We start from the raw sequence: 16,667 nt of genomic DNA on the forward strand, positions 1-16,667 counted from the left end.
AACTCACTTGCAAGTTGGGGTGCATTAGAGCAACAGAAATTGTATAAAAGCTGACATAATCTAGCAAAATAAACTGTATTTCTATCTTCTGTCATCCTATCACCTATGAAACCTAGTACAACACTAGCATAATCAAAATAAGATTGAGTAATTAAAGCATACCCAATTTGCTGACTTAGGATAGGGATTGCATCAAAATTGGAGCACTTGTTTGCAAAAGCCTGGGTGATGCAGTCAAAGAAGAAACTCCACTCCCTCCTGATGTGGGGTCCCTTTAATTGTCCCAGCTTGGACAATGATTTTTCATAACCCATATTAGCCATCATCTGTTGAAGAGCTAGTTCCTCAACTGTTGAAAAAGTGCAGTCTTCTGGCAGATGTAGAGTTTGGCGAACTGTAGACACAGTCACCATATGTTCATCCTCCCATGTTGTGAACATAATACTAGGGGACCCATTTGCACCACCATCATCATATATACCACTCCTCCAGAACTCCAGCACTTAAGTTCCTGAGATTGATTGAGGTTGGGTATATGCATACCCAATCTCACTATTAGCAAGGAAGTCCTGAACGAAGTGAAGATCTGATGGGGCTTTGCCCTTGCTAAGAATAGCTAAGTAGTTGTTAGGAAAAAAACTTAGCTCCATTGAAAACGATGTCTTTTGGTGCCATTTCTGTGAAAAATCAAATGAGAATAGTGTGTACACAAGGTGTTTGATAAAATGCCTGTGAGAAAATAGAGCTTCAAAGAATATTAGTGGGTGAGAGAAAATAAGAGAGATGAGAGAATGAGAAAAGTAGGTAAAAGATTAGAAAATCTTTTAACTTTCTTATTTATACATCCCACGTGATAACAACTATATTTTTGAAGCATGGCAGATAATTTACACCTGGAAACATGTGAACAGTCAGTAAATAGTTAAAGCAGTAGTTAGTGGGCACGAGAAATAAGCAGTAATTATTGTGCACATGCAGGTTTTCAAGACAAACACGTTTCCCACTAAACAGATGATTATGACTATTTTTATCTCACTTAAATATATTCTGATAAAATATGACTGTTCAGTATTACCACAAATAAGTCAAGTAAATAAATAATGCCACGTAAGCATCAGAGTTTCCATCAGGATTTAATATCAGAACTTGACTATTATCATATTTTAACGGTCATCAGAACATGGCTTATGTTCTCAGAAAGTGAATATTTGTTTCTGTGATTCTTCATACAAAAACTGACTTGTTTCTTCAGAGTTTAATCTTCAGAACTTTCATCAGAACTTGTCCTCAGAATTTATGCAAATGACACTTAACTATTTGTCAAAAACAACTTAATCACCACAGTAATTTTCATTATTCATATGGAGTGAGAGTGTGTGCATTTAGCAAAATATCAGATAAATATTAAAGTCTGATAAACTTCAGTATATCTTAGAAATAAGACATAACTAAGACAAGTGATTAAAATCTATCATTAATAATGAAGTCTACTATAGAATAAATTTATGCAAGAATCCTCCTCAACTGTTTGTGCTCATTTTATGCATCTTTTGTAATTCCTTTTTACAGTGGCTTCTCAGTGTAAGTGAGTCACAACTGCTGTCAAAATTTATGCTATTATCAGAGTATTTCTCCAGTAATCAGAGAATATGAAAAGTCACCAAAGAAAAATTTATTTGCTTTTCTAATGCATATAACTTAATACCAGCAATGCACTTGGGTCTTCCCTTCCACATATTTACTCTAGATCTCAAAGGAGTACCTGACTTCAATTTTCTTTTCTTTTCTTCAGATAAGTGAGGCTTATCAAGCATGTGGTTCATCCTTAAGATTTACTGACATCAGAATTTGACAGATAAGAAGCAAGAATCTAGTTTGTGACTTAGTAAAAAGATACACAAATTAAATTTGACTAAGCTCATCATCAGAATTTGCTTGTGTTAATGAATTTCAACATAAACAACTAATTCAAACATGGGATTTCTAGTATGTTAAAGACTACTAGGTCAGCATATAGCACAGTAATCCTCATTGGATTGAATAGTCACAGAACATTCAAAACACTGTCAGAATATGTAGAATCACATTAGATAACAATCAGCATTTAATATATTACAGTTTAAACACAGATTACATAGAGATAAGATAATCTGTAAACACTGATCATAAATTCTGATGCATGAGAACAAAAACTAAGCAGATTTTGAGAAAGAACCTGAAACCATTCCAAGTTCATTTATCAGTCTTGTAAAAGTAGCTTCACATAGTGGTTTTGTGAAGATATCTGCTAGTTGTTGATCTGTTGGAACAAAATGCAATTCCACTGTACCTTCCATCACATGTTCCCTTATGAAATGGTACCTAATGCTCATGTGCTTTGTCATTGAGTGTTGAACTGGATTACCTGTCATAGCAGTAACACTTTGATTATCACAGTAAATAGGTATTTTAGAAAATTTTAACCCATAGTCCAGTAACTGATTCTTCATCCAAAGAATTTGTGCACAACAGCGTAGCAATATATTCTACTTCTGCAGTTGATGTGGAAATTGATTTCTGTTTCTTGCTAAACCAAGAAACCAATTTGCCTCCAAGAAATTGCCAGCTTCCACTAGTGCTTTTCCTGTCTATTTTGCATCCTATAAAATCTGCATCTGAGTAACCTATTAGCTTAAAATTTGATTCTCTAGGATGCCACAATCCTAGATCGGCTATATCCTTGAGTTACTTAAAAATTCTTTTCACAGCTATTAGATGAGGTTCTCTTGTATCAGTCTGAAATCTTGCACAAAGACAGGTAGCATACAGGATATCAGGTCTACTAGCAATTAAATAGAGTAAAGAGCCAATCATACCTCTGTAGTTAGTAATATCTACTGGTGCTCCAGTATCTTTATCTAACTTGGTTGCAGTGGCCATGAGAGTGGATGTAGTTGAACAGTCTTGCATGCCAAATTTTTTCAGTAAATTTCTGGTGTACTTGGATTGATTTATGAAAGTACCTTCTTCATTTTGCTTGACTTGAAGTCCTAGAAAATAGCTAAGTTCTCCCATCATACTCATTTGATATCTTGACTGCATTATCTTTGCAAACCTTTTACAGAGTTTGGCATTAGTAGAACCAAATATGATATCATCAACATATATCTGTATCAAAAGTAAGTCTTTTCCATGGTTGAGGTAAAACAGTGTTTTATCAATTGTGCCTCTGTTAAATCCACTTTCCAGAAGAAATTGAGCTAACGTCTCATATCATGCTCTTGGAGCTTGCTTAAGGCCATAAAGTTAAGAAAAGCACTTTTCACATCCATTTGAAAGACTTTAAACTTTTTGTGAGCAGCATAAGCCGAAAAGATTCTTATGGCTTCCAATCTAGCAAGTGGTGCAAATGTTTCATCATAATCAATACCCTTCTGTTGAGAGTAGCCTTTAGCAACCAGCCTTGCTTTGTTTCTTGTAATTATGCCATCACTGTCAGTTTTGTTTCTGAACACCCATTTTGTGCCAACAATTGATCTGTTCTTTGGTCTTGGCACTAGGGTCCAGACTTTATTTCTTTCAAATTCATTTAACTCTTCCTGCATTGCTTGAACCCAGTCAGCATCTCGAAGAGCTCCTTCCACTTTCTTTGGTTCAGTCTAAGACAGAAAGGAATGATAGAGACATTCATTTGATGTTGCAGTTCTAGTTCTGACACCTGCTTCAGGATCTCCAATTATTAAGTCAGGTGTATGTGATTTGGTCCACTTCCTTGCAGATGGAAGTTGATTTCTAGAACTGGATCGTCCCCCATGATCCATGTTGTCTCCATCAGCATTTTCTGATGCTCCCCCTGTAGTTATGCTCTCTGAGACTTCAGAATTTGAGTTGGATCCTTCAGGATTTGAAGAATCAGAGTTTCCAGAATTATCAGAATTTGGCTCATCAGAACTTGAAGAGCCAGTGATAAGTTCTGATGCTTCTTAAAAGTCTTGAGTTGTGGTAGGATCTTCAGCTAGCTCCCCCTGAACAGGTGCATTTTCCCTTGGAGTAGTTACCACAATTTCAATGACATCAGAATTTAACCCGTCAGATTTACAGGATCAGGATTTAAGCCATCAGAATTTACAGAATCAGAATTTAAATCTTTATTTTCAAATCTCAGCTGATTATGATCATTAAAATCTTCAAGTCCAGAATTCTTCTTATCATCAAAAGATATATTGATAGATTCCATGACAACCCGTGTTCTTAAATTGTAGACTCTGAAGGCTTTTGTGGAAAGTGGATAGCCAACAAAAATTCCTTCATCAGCTTTTAGATCAAATTTTGACAACTTTTCAGGATGAGTCTTAAGAACAAAACACTTACATCCAAATACATGAAAGTATTTCAGATTTGGCTACTTTTTCTTTACCATCTCATATGGAGTTTTCCATGCTTGTTTATGAGTGTAGCATTCTGTGTAAAATAAGCAGTCTGCACAGCTTCAGCCCAAAAGTAGGTTGGTAGCTTTACTTCATCAAGCATAGTTCGTGCAGCTTTAATGAGAGTCATGTTCTTTCTACCATTCCATTTTGCTGTGGAGTTCCAAGTGCAGAAAATTCCTGTTTAATTTCTTGCTCTTTGCAGAACTCTTCCATGATTGAATTCTTGAACTCAGTGCCATTATCACTTCTTTTTATTTTAACGGTTTCTTTGACCAATTTATCCAGTTGTCTGACATGATCAGTTAGAGTAGATGCAATTTCATTCTTCTTGTGCAAGAAATACACCCAAATGTATCTTGTGAACTCATCTACTATAACCATAGCATATTTCTTCTTTGCAATAGACATGACATTGACTGGACCAAATAGATCAACATGCAGTAGGCGATAAGGCTCAAGAATTGAGGATTCAGTTTTGCTCTTGAATGAAGATTTTCTTTGTTTTGCCTTTTGACATGAATCACAAAGGCCACCAGGAGCAAATACTGATTTTGGCAGTCCTCTCATAAGGTCTTTCTTTACTAGCTCAATAATATTGTTAAAATTTAAATGAGAGAGTCTCTTATGCCAATTTCAGCTTTCTTCAATTGATGATCTACTCAACAGACAGATTGCAGAATCGTCAGAGTTTGTTGAAAGTCTGGCTTCATATATGTTACCATGCCTGCAACCTTTCAGAACCACTTTGCTTGTAGAATTACTTACAACTTCATAGTGTTCTTCAAAGAAATCCACATGCTAACCTCTGTCATAGATTTGACTCACACTTAGCAGATTATGTTCAAGTCCTGAGACAAGAGCTACTATTTCAATGATGACATTCCCAAGATTGATATTGTCATATCCCAGAGTTTTTCCCATGTTGCCATCTCCATAAGAAACTCCTGGGCTAGCTTTCTCCACATATTCTGATAGCAGGGCTTTATTTCCAGTCATATGTCCTGAACATCCACTGTCCAGAACTAGGATGTTTTTATGTTGCCCTGCAATCACAAAGACCACTATTGGTTAGTTTTAAGGACCCAGACTTGCTTGGATCCTTTGGCCTTTTTAAGTTTGTTAGCATTTGCAGCAGATTTCATTTCAGAGTTTATGCTAACATGTTGTTTATCAGAATTTATATCAGACTTTGCATCAGACTTTACACTAGAAGGAATAATACTAACTTTCTTCAAAGAAGGTTTTAATTGATAAAAATCATAGTACAAACTATGATATTCCTTACAAATATAAATGGAATGCCATAAAATACTACAATGAAAACAAGTATTTTGTGGTTTAAACCTAACAGACTGACTCTTAACTCCTGAATTAGGAGGTAAAGAGTTTATATCTTTATTTTTCCTGCAAAAAGAAGCACGATGGTTAGAGTTTCCACAGTTGTAACATTTCTTTCTAAGAGCATTAGAAACAGGCATATAATTATTGTTTTTATTCACACCTTCCTTTCCATTCCTATTTTTCCTAGCTTCATTTACCTTATTTACATTTCTAATCTCTTCCAGCTTATGCTTAAGCTGCTTCTTTGTCATTAAGCCTTTGTTTACTTCATCTGGTTTATCCTGTTTTAATTTGTCAGAAGTTGACTTTTCTTTGACTTCTGTCCAAGACTCTTTCATCTTTTTAGAATCAGACTTTACAGTTATTGCTACAAACCTGACAGGATTTACCTTTGGCTTAGTAGTCTGTTTAACAATAATTGGCTCAATTTGCACAGTTCCTTTCTCACTTTTATCATCTCCATAACCTAAGCCCTCTTTCCAGTTTCCACTACTTAGTAAATTCTGAGTTGTTTCAACCTGAGTTAGTCCAAGTTCTGATAATCTCTCTTTCCTTTTCTAAGTCAGCTTTTAGAGATTCATTCAATTTTAACACTTCATCTCTAACATACAAAGCATCATCTCTTTCTTTCTTAGTTTGATGAAGAAAAACTAACTCCTTTTCTAAATAGTCATTTCTCTTTTTAAAAGCAAGATTTTCAGATGTTAATCTTTCACATGTTAAAGTCTGATCTCTATAACTAATGAACATGGTTTTAAGATATAATCTCAACTCAATAATATCATCAGTATGAAAAGCATAAGTTGTTTGAGGTACCTTCAATTCAGCAGTTTCAGTACTGCTATCAGCATTTGCCATCAAGGCATAGTTCACCTCATTTTTAGAATATGAAGTGTATGTCCAACTTTTCTTCTTTGTGACAAGTGCCTTGCCTTTGTCACTTTTTCCTTTCTTATAGTCAGGAGATATGTGGCCTCTTTCACCACAATTGTAGCATTTGACATTTGAGTTTTCTCCTCTGTCAGACTTTCCTTTGCCTTCAGACTTTCTGAATCATTTCTTATCAGAACTTGCACCTTTCTTGGAAAACTTATTGCCCTTTCTAAATTTCCTGTAGGCTATCTTTGTGATACCCTTCACCATAAGAGCATACAGTTGCATCATCTCTACATCAACATCCATTTCGGGTAAACTTCCAATTTCTGAATCATCATCATCAGAATATGATGACTCTGAATCAGACTTTATGATGAGAGCCTTTCCTTTGCCTCTTTTTGAGGCAACCACTTTAGGAGATTCCTCCTCAGCTCTAAGAGCAACTGTCCTTGACTTTCTTTCATGCCTCTTGCTCCTTTGATCCATCTCAAGTTCATAAGTCTTGAGCATACCATAAATTTCATCAAGGGTAGTTTCAGTAAGGTCATAGTTGTCTCTTATTGTAGTAGACTTCAAATCCCAATTTTCAGGAAGAGCTAAAAGGAATTTTAGATTTGAATCTTCAAGATCATATTCCTTGTCCACCAGTGACAGATCACTCAAGAGTTTGACAAACCTGTCATATAAGTCAGTTGATGACTCATCAGCTTTTGAGTCAAAGTGCTCATACTCTTGAGTGAGTATAGTCCTCCTGTTCTTTTTAATTGCATCAGTTTCCTCGCATCTTGTCTCCAAAGCATCCCATATCTCATTTGCAGTCTTGAATCCAATTACCCTGTTTGGCATGACATTATCAATGGTACTATGCAGCAAATGCCTTACCCTTGCATCCTTGGCAATAGATGAGATGTCTTCAGCTGTGTAATCACCTTTCTCCTTTGGTATGGACTTTGTTGGTTGATCAGCAACTGCAACAGAGAGCTTGGTAGGCTTATATGGTCCTTCATTAATTCTCTCAAGGTATTCAGGATCTGTAGCTTCCAGAAATATAGCCATCTTCACTTTCCATATGGGATACTCAGAAGGTCTTAGTATGGGAACCCTAATAGTCTCATATCGACTGTGGGTTTGAGTGTTTTGAGTTTCTTGAGTTTTGGTGGGCTTAGTTGGGGTTTGTATTTCTTCAGACATGATTGTTTGGATCTTTACTGTATGTGTGTTAACAGAAAAGCTCTGATACCACTTGTTAGGTCACACAACACTGTAGAAGGGGGTTGAATACAGTGTTTATACAATCAAATCGATTTGAACATAAGTATGTAACAAAGATCAAGTATATTCAATAAACTTTGTTACAATATGAACTGTTGTTCTCTCTCAGTGTTGAAGAAATATCACTAAGAGCAGCTTGGTTACAATGAATAATGTTTCTCGATAATGATAACACATATAGTGTGAACCCTAAGTCTGTGTTTATATATTACACATTTACAAGATATCTTCTAATTGATATGGAATATAATTCTTTCTCGTAAAATATATCAAGCAGATGACTTCTACAAGTCTTCTAGTCTTCTAACTCTTTCCATGCATATCTTCTATTGTTTTAGTCCAGATCTTCTCCTGTAAATCAGCCGCATTCCTTATCTGAAAGTCTTCCCGCACTTAAGTACTGATATGTATCTTCTGACACCTTAAGTTCTGATATCAAGTTCTGACTTCAGTAAGTTCTGATTTCAGTAAGTCCTGATATGTCATGTTGTTAAGTTCTGAAAACTAAATACAAATCATATTAGACATGACATCTCAAATATATCTAACAAAAGTTACATACCTAATCAAACAAAACCAGTTACTTACAAGGCTTGATTTCAAATTGCTAAATCAAATATGCCTAATTTTAAGCTCGATTTGTTACAGAGAACTCCTTCCCTTTCATCAAACAATCTTCAATCGCTTTTACCAAGGCCATAATCCGACCTCCCACCAGTCGATTTTATATAAATCGAACCAAAGAAGCTATTTTTAAGATTAATTAGCATAAATCAAACCCATTTCAAGTTGGGCTTTTTCTTAATTACAGCATGGTTTTAATTTGTGAAGTGGTGATTACTAATTTGTGAGGATGGGGTAAATTAGGGATTGAGATGGGTTGATAGAAAGGCGAGGGAAGAGAGAAGATTAAAGAGAAATTAAAGAGAGAGAAAGAGGAGAGGAGATGAGAGAGAGAGAGAGAGAGATAGAGGGACGGAGGGGAGTCTGATGAGTTTTGTCCGAAATGAAAGTGACAAAAGGGGGAAATGAGAGTGAGAAAGGGGGAAATTTTGTCCCAAATTTTTTGTAATGGGGGGAATTTTGTCCGCCAAATTTTGGGTCAAAGAGTCAGAGTATTAAGTGCATATATTATATTCCTATTTTTTTTAACAAAACAATAGTTGTCTAGCGTGGTTTAGAGTTCCACCTAGAGTCTCTATGCCTAAGATCAGGTTCTGACTCCTAGCCTTGTATTTTTTTTTAAAACCTATATTTTGATTAAAAATATTGTTTTTATATATTTTTTTAATTTTACAAATTTATAATTTTACAAAAATTAAAAATACGATTTAAACTTATATAAAATGTATGTCTAAATATGTTTAATTAAATAAAATATTATATTTTATATTTTAAATAAATGATTAAAATTTTTAATTTTATTGTATTTATTTTGATAATATATCTATTTTTATAATCTCAAAAATAATTTAATATAATAAAACACTTAAACGAAAAACCTATATTCTGATTAAAAAATACTTTTTTAGATTTTTTTAATTTTGAAAATTTATAATTTTATAAAAATTCAAAATACGATTTAAACTTATATAAAATGTATGTCTAAATATGTTAAATTAAATAAATTATTACATTTTATATTTTAAGGAAATAAATGACTAAAATGTTAAAGTTATTGTATTCGCTTTGATAATATATCTATTTTTATAATCTCAAAAATAATTTAATATAATGCAACGCTTAAACGTGGTGTTGCACGTCACAACCCTAACAATTTTACCAAAACAGTACATTTCTGTTTAATGCAATGCTTTTTGAATAGTGTTGGAGAAGATTAAGGAAAACCATACCTAACAGAACGCTTTTCTTGCAACACTTAAAAAAAGTATAGCATTTGAGCACTTATGGCGTAGTGCCTTCATGGTTAAAGGAATTTTTATAATGTACCATTTTATTTAATATCTCATTGCCTTTTGTAAATCTTTGAATAACAATTTCAAGATTCTCTTTTTCTTTGTTTAAGGCATCAATCTTGTTGTTAAGAAATATTTCTTGATCCTTAACTTGAGAAATAAGCTTGAAATTTTCTTGTTTTAACCGTTGAACTTCTAATTCTAAATCTTTTTCTTTAAGCTCATTGGTTTGTTGTAGCTCTTTCTCTTTTTCAAGATTGTTTATTTGAGATTTAGTTGTTGAACTTTCTTGAGTGGGTGACTTGTTTTATATTTTTAAGTTCAACAATTCAACATGAAGTTTATAAATATTTTCATTTATTTGTAACTTCTCATTTTCCATTTCTTCATATTGGAAAATTAATGACACATTTTCCACTTCTAGTTTGAGAATATTTTCCTTGTGAGTATTATTCTCAATTTTTATTAAGTGAATTTGATTATTTAGAGATGAAATTTCATCTTCATATTAGACTTTTGAGTCCATCATCCGAGTAAACTCTTTACTTTGATTATAATGTATTTCCTCGAGTTTCATTTTCTCGGACCATAATAAATGATGTCTTTTGTCAAGATCTTTATACTTGTTGTTAATGTTTACCACAAGTTCAATTAAATCATGATTATTCATATCTACAAGATTTAAATTAGATTCATGTAATTGAATACAGTTTGAAGAAAGGGTTACGTCTTAATTTGAAGTGGAGATTTCTTTTGAAGTAGATGCATCCCCGATAGCCATTAAGCATAGATTCACAATTTTTTCACTAGCTTCCGGAGCTTCTTCATCTTCACTTAAATCCTACCCGTTCTCGGCCACGAGAGATCATCCTTTTATAAGTTTAGGACATTCTCGCTTAAAGTGACCGGTTTGTTTACATTTGTAACACACCTCTTGTATTTCCTCCGTATTTTGTTCTTTTTGTTTGGGAGGAGTGTAAGTAGGGGTGTTATTATTATAGACATTAGTATTTTGCATACCTTTGCCTTTATTATAGCTCGTTGACTGAAAATACTCTTATAGTTAGGAGTATAATTTTGAGAGTAATTTGACCTTCCATTAGAGTTAAAAACTCTTTGTTGATTATGTGATTTAAGGAAGCCTTTTCCGTATCTTTGAGCTTTGATTTGAAGCACATGACGTAGTTGTCTCGTAAGTAAAGCAATTTTGCTTTCATCGAGATTTTGGATTTCTTCGTTTAATTCATTATCATTTTCTTCTTCATCTATTAGTATAGATTTTAAAGCCATGTTTTTCTTTTTGTCTTCCACTTTTGGAATGACTTTTTCTTGTAAATTATCTTCTTCGTATGCACGAAGATTTCCAAATAGATTATCTATTTTGTAATCATTGAGATTGTGCATCTCTTTGATTGTGGTTACTTTAACCTTCCAACTTGGAGGTAATGATTTAAGAACTCTTCGGTTCTTTTCATTTTGTTTATAACTCTTTCCGAGTTGAGATAGTTCATCGACAATGCGAGTGAATCAAGTTTCCATGTTGATGATATTTTCTCCTTCTTGGAGTTTAAAGTTCTCGTATTCTTGGATCAAAGTGTCCATTCGAGAATCTTTTGTATCAGTGGTTCCTTCGTAGGTAACCACTAGTTTATCCCACATTTCTTGTGCTGACTTGCAATTATTTACTCTTTTATATTCTTTTTCAGCAAGTGCACTTGTGAGTACCATTTCTGCCTTAGCAGCTATATTTATTCTTTCTTCCTCTATTGCGTTATATTCACTAACCTCTTTTCGATGAAGATGTCATCAACCGTTTGGTAGGAATAACGACTCCATCTTCTATGGTCATCCAAACTCTGACTCCTTGAAATCTAGCATAGATGCGAAACCTCGTTTTCTATGTTGCAAAGTTGATGCCGTCAAATAGAGGAGGGCGAGAGCTAAATAGACCTTCACCACAGCCAATGGTATTTAGATACGCCATTTCGGATCACTTTTTGTTGTGCCTGTAAATCTGCAAATCACTTAACAAACACGTTAAAAAGTACTGCTCTGATACCAATTGTTAGGTCCCGTAAAAGGGCTATTTTAAGCTAGAAGGGGGTTGAATATCTTAAATACCAATTTAAAAATTATTATGGTGTTTTAAAAATATTTATCCCATTTTAAATATTTTATCGATGCAGATTATATATGCGGAAATAAAAGACAAGGAAGAAAATACCACACGAGAGATTTCTCTTGGTTCGTGATGGCGCAACCTCTAATAGATTCGCTCACCCCTATGTCCAGTCCCCGAGCTCCTCTCCAGGACCCGAGTTTTTCCCTTAAAATAACCTTGCTCCTTACGTAGGCGGAGAAGCCTTTACAACCCCACAAATATTTGACTTGGTGTGTAACTCCGGGTTACCACCTCAAAATAAATGTGCAAACCTACACAACTATCTTAGATAATAACACCCTATTATTTCTTCAAAGTTGATGTAAAATCCTTGGTGTAGTCTTTGTCCTTCTAAGCTTTTGTCGGTCTTGGATCTTAGTAATTGGTATTGGGTCTTTCCTCTTCCTCACAGTGTGAAGACTACTAACTCTCCGTTAGTACGTCTAGGACTTGGGTCTTAGAATGAGAATCACCTCACTATACTTCGCCTCACTGCAAAACGAAGAAGACAATATCTACGAAACAATGCCCATTATAGATAAAAAGAGTTTAGACTAATAATACACTTAACTAGACCAGATGACTTACAAATATTCTTAAAAGAATATTAGTGTATACTTTTATTTGGATTAAATGAATGTTAGAGTATTCTTGGTATTACTTCGTTTTGAATAATATATCTTATTTCCGAAGTAATAAATATATCAAGTCCTTGGTGAAGCGTTATAGCTTTCGGATCTTTGATAAAATAATTTTTCGTTTAATATAGTCATCTGTAGACTTTTATAAATCAAGAATGTTACACTTATTCTTTAACTTTTTGCATTTATAAAATATTTGGCCGAGAGAATAAAAGGTGCGTAATTTAAACACAATATATCACAAAATATAAGAGCAGAGTTTAAATTATATTAGCACAGTTTATATGTGTATATATATAATACAATATAAGCTTTAAGTTTTTCCCACGAAACACTGAAAATGCTAGTAAGGGAAATCGCTTAATTTTTATATGATTATATATATACTTATATTTACTTAAAAACTTTAAGATCTTCCCACGAAACACTAGAGGTGCTGGTAAGGGAATTCACTTAAATCTTTTAACTAAATATAATAAATATGTATATATAGATATATGTTGGGTCCCAATGTGTTTGTAGAAGGGGGGTTGAATACAAACAGTACCGAATAATCGAATTAAATGCGGAATAAAAAATGTGAAACAAAATTCAAGTTAAATAAAAATATTATTAAACTTGAAAGGTGTTACAACAACTGTATCGATTACAAGGAATTAATCTCAAATTAATTATCACAAATCTAGAATAAATTCGACATGAACTTTTTCTATTTTTGTAATAAAAAGATTCAAATGCTAAACGCAATTTGAGATTAAGTTCTAGGGATTTTAATCCGCTAGATTGATACACAAGAACAAGATAAATAATTCTAGTGGTTTGGATTTAACATTAACAAACTAGAAATTGATCTTGAATTTCTGCAGAGAAGAAAATAAAATGTTTCAGAGGCGGCTGCTTTCTTGTTCTTGTATTTTTGTTTTAATGATTGAGTTTTTTTTTTTTGATTTGCTGCTCTCTGCTTCTATTTAATAAATCAGCTGAGTTGAATTGAATTGGCATGACAATCCTTTAGCTTGTATGACTTTCGGTAGGACAATTGAATGAACTAGCAAGACAATCTGAATGAACTAGCAAGACAATCTGAATGAACTAGCAAGACAATCAGAATGAACTAGCAAGACAATCAGAATGAACTAGCAAGACAATCAGAATGAACTAGCAAGACAATCATCCTCCTAGAGTGACTTTCGGTGAGACAATGTAAAATGGCCTAGCATGACAATCGGTATGACAATCCTGATTGTCATGCTAGTTCATTTTCAATTGTCTTGCTGATTTAAAGCTTAAATTTAATCCAATTAAACTTCTGAAAATTCCTAAAATTCCTAGAATTAAATCAGAATTAATTAATCAATTAATTCAATTAATAAATAAATTATTCTTCACAGATATAATTTATTTTCTTAATTAAATTAGATGAATTAATTAATTAATAGAGAATTAATTCTAGTCTTGAGCAGCAACCATTCTTCTGCAAATCTTCCGAAAATCACTGAAAATTATGAATCAATTCCACCACTTCAACGTTGACACTCGATGTACTGTCTGGTTCATGAGTGACTAACTTCCGTGACGTTTCTTCATGTCTTGACTCTGACACTTTGATTTTCTTCAGATTAAATCCTTGTAATTAATTGATACCCTGACGAGATCTCTGTCACTTGATTAAATCCACAATCTTGACTTATATCACTGAGGCATGATCAATTTCTTGAACTTCTTCCAGTGAATTAATTCCTCAAGTCTGTAGATGAACCTTGTCTCTGAATCCTTTGACAGATATTACTTTGCGAGATCTCTTTGACGGTCGATCCACTATTTACTTATTACATTCTTATTTGAGTTGAGTTGAATCCTCGAATATACAAATAGGTCTATGACATATGACTTACAATCTCCCCCTATTTGTTTGTTAGACAATAACACACAAATACCTAGAGGATAACTCAACTAACAAATAAGAAAAAGATATAAACATACATGCAAAGTAAATAGCAGAAAAGTTCTGGATGAGATTTAACATTTTCCAGATTCCAAGTAGATGTTCCTCTAGACTGAACATATCTTCAAGTAGTTCCATCTTCATTTGTACAACCACATTTCCTGTTGAGAAGCCCATATCTCTTGCTTCTCCCCCTATGAGAATCAACTGGTTAAAGAAGATCACCTTCGTTTTACCACCTCTCCCGTACAATAGGATCCGCAGATAAAAACCAATGGTACTCCCCTAACAGCTTCTTCCCTTACTAGGAAATCACCTTGTGTTTACCACCTCTCCCGTACAATAGGATCCGTAGTTACAAACAACAATGGTGTGGTGTAGTGTACAAGTAGGATCTTTTTCTTACTCCCTGCTATTTCTCCCCCTTAGTTGAGGAATCCTCCAAACTATTACTTAAGCTTCTATCTCCCCCTTAAAGAAGGAATGTATACCAATTGTTGGGTCCCAATGTGTTTGTAGAAGGGGGGTTGAATACAAACAGTACCGAATAATCGAATTAAATGCGGAATAAAAAATGTGAAACAAAATTCAAGTTAAATAAAAATATTATTAAACTTGAAAGGTGTTACAACAACTGTATCGATTACAAGGAATTAATCTCAAATTAATTATCACAAATCTAGAATAAATTCGACATGAACTTTTTCTATTTTTGTAATAAAAAGATTCAAATGCTAAACGCAATTTGAGATTAAGTTCTAGGGATTTTAATCCGCTAGATTGATACACAAGAACAAGATAAATAATTCTAGTGGTTTGGATTTAACATTAACAAACTAGAAATTGATCTTGAATTTCTGCAGAGAAGAAAATAAAATGTTTCAGAGGCGGCTGCTTTCTTGTTCTTGTATTTTTGTTTTAATGATTGAGTTTTTTTTTTTTGATTTGCTGCTCTCTGCTTCTATTTAATAAATCAGCTGAGTTGAATTGAATTGGCATGACAATCCTTTAGCTTGTATGACTTTCGGTAGGACAATTGAATGAACTAGCAAGACAATCTGAATGAACTAGCAAGACAATCTGAATGAACTAGCAAGACAATCAGAATGAACTAGCAAGACAATCAGAATGAACTAGCAAGACAATCAGAATGAACTAGCAAGAAAATCATCCTCCTAGAGTGACTTTCGGTGAGACAATGTAAAATGGCCTAGCATGACAATCGGTATGACAATCCTGATTGTCATGCTAGTTCATTTTCAATTGTCTTGCTGATTTAAAGCTTAAATTTAATCCAATTAAACTTCTGAAAATTCCTAAAATTCCTAGAATTAAATCAGAATTAATTAATCAATTAATTCAATTAATAAATAAATTATTCTTCACAGATATAATTTATTTTCTTAATTAAATTAGATGAATTAATTAATTAATAGAGAATTAATTCTAGTCTTGAGCAGCAACCATTCTTCTGCAAATCTTCCGAAAATCACTGAAAATTATGAATCAATTCCACCACTTCAACGTTGACACTCGATGTACTGTCTGGTTCATGAGTGACTAACTTCCGTGACGTTTCTTCATGTCTTGACTCTGACACTTTGATTTTCTTCAGATTAAATCCTTGTAATTAATTGATACCCTGACGAGATCTCTGTCACTTGATTAAATCCACAATCTTGACTTATATCACTGAGGCATGATCAATTTCTTGAACTTCTTCCAGTGAATTAATTCCTCAAGTCTGTAGATGAACCTTGTCTCTGAATCCTTTGACAGATATTACTTTGCGAGATCTCTTTGACGGTCGATCCACTATTTACTTATTACATTCTTATTTGAGTTGAGTTGAATCCTCGAATATACAAATAGGTCTATGACATATGACTTACAATCTCCCCCTATTTGTTTGTTAGACAATAACACACAAATACCTAGAGGATAACTCAACTAACAAATAAGAAAAAGATATAAACATACATGCAAAGTAAATAGCAGAAAAGTTCTGGATGAGATTTAACATTTTCCAGATTCCAAGTAGATGTTCCTCTAGACTGAACATATCTTCAAGTAGTTCCATCTTCATTTGTACAACCACATTTCCTG

This window comes from Apium graveolens, chromosome 1 (genome assembly GCF_009905375.1).
Source record: "Apium graveolens cultivar Ventura chromosome 1, ASM990537v1, whole genome shotgun sequence".
NCBI classification, from domain to species: Eukaryota; Viridiplantae; Streptophyta; class Magnoliopsida; order Apiales; family Apiaceae; genus Apium; species Apium graveolens.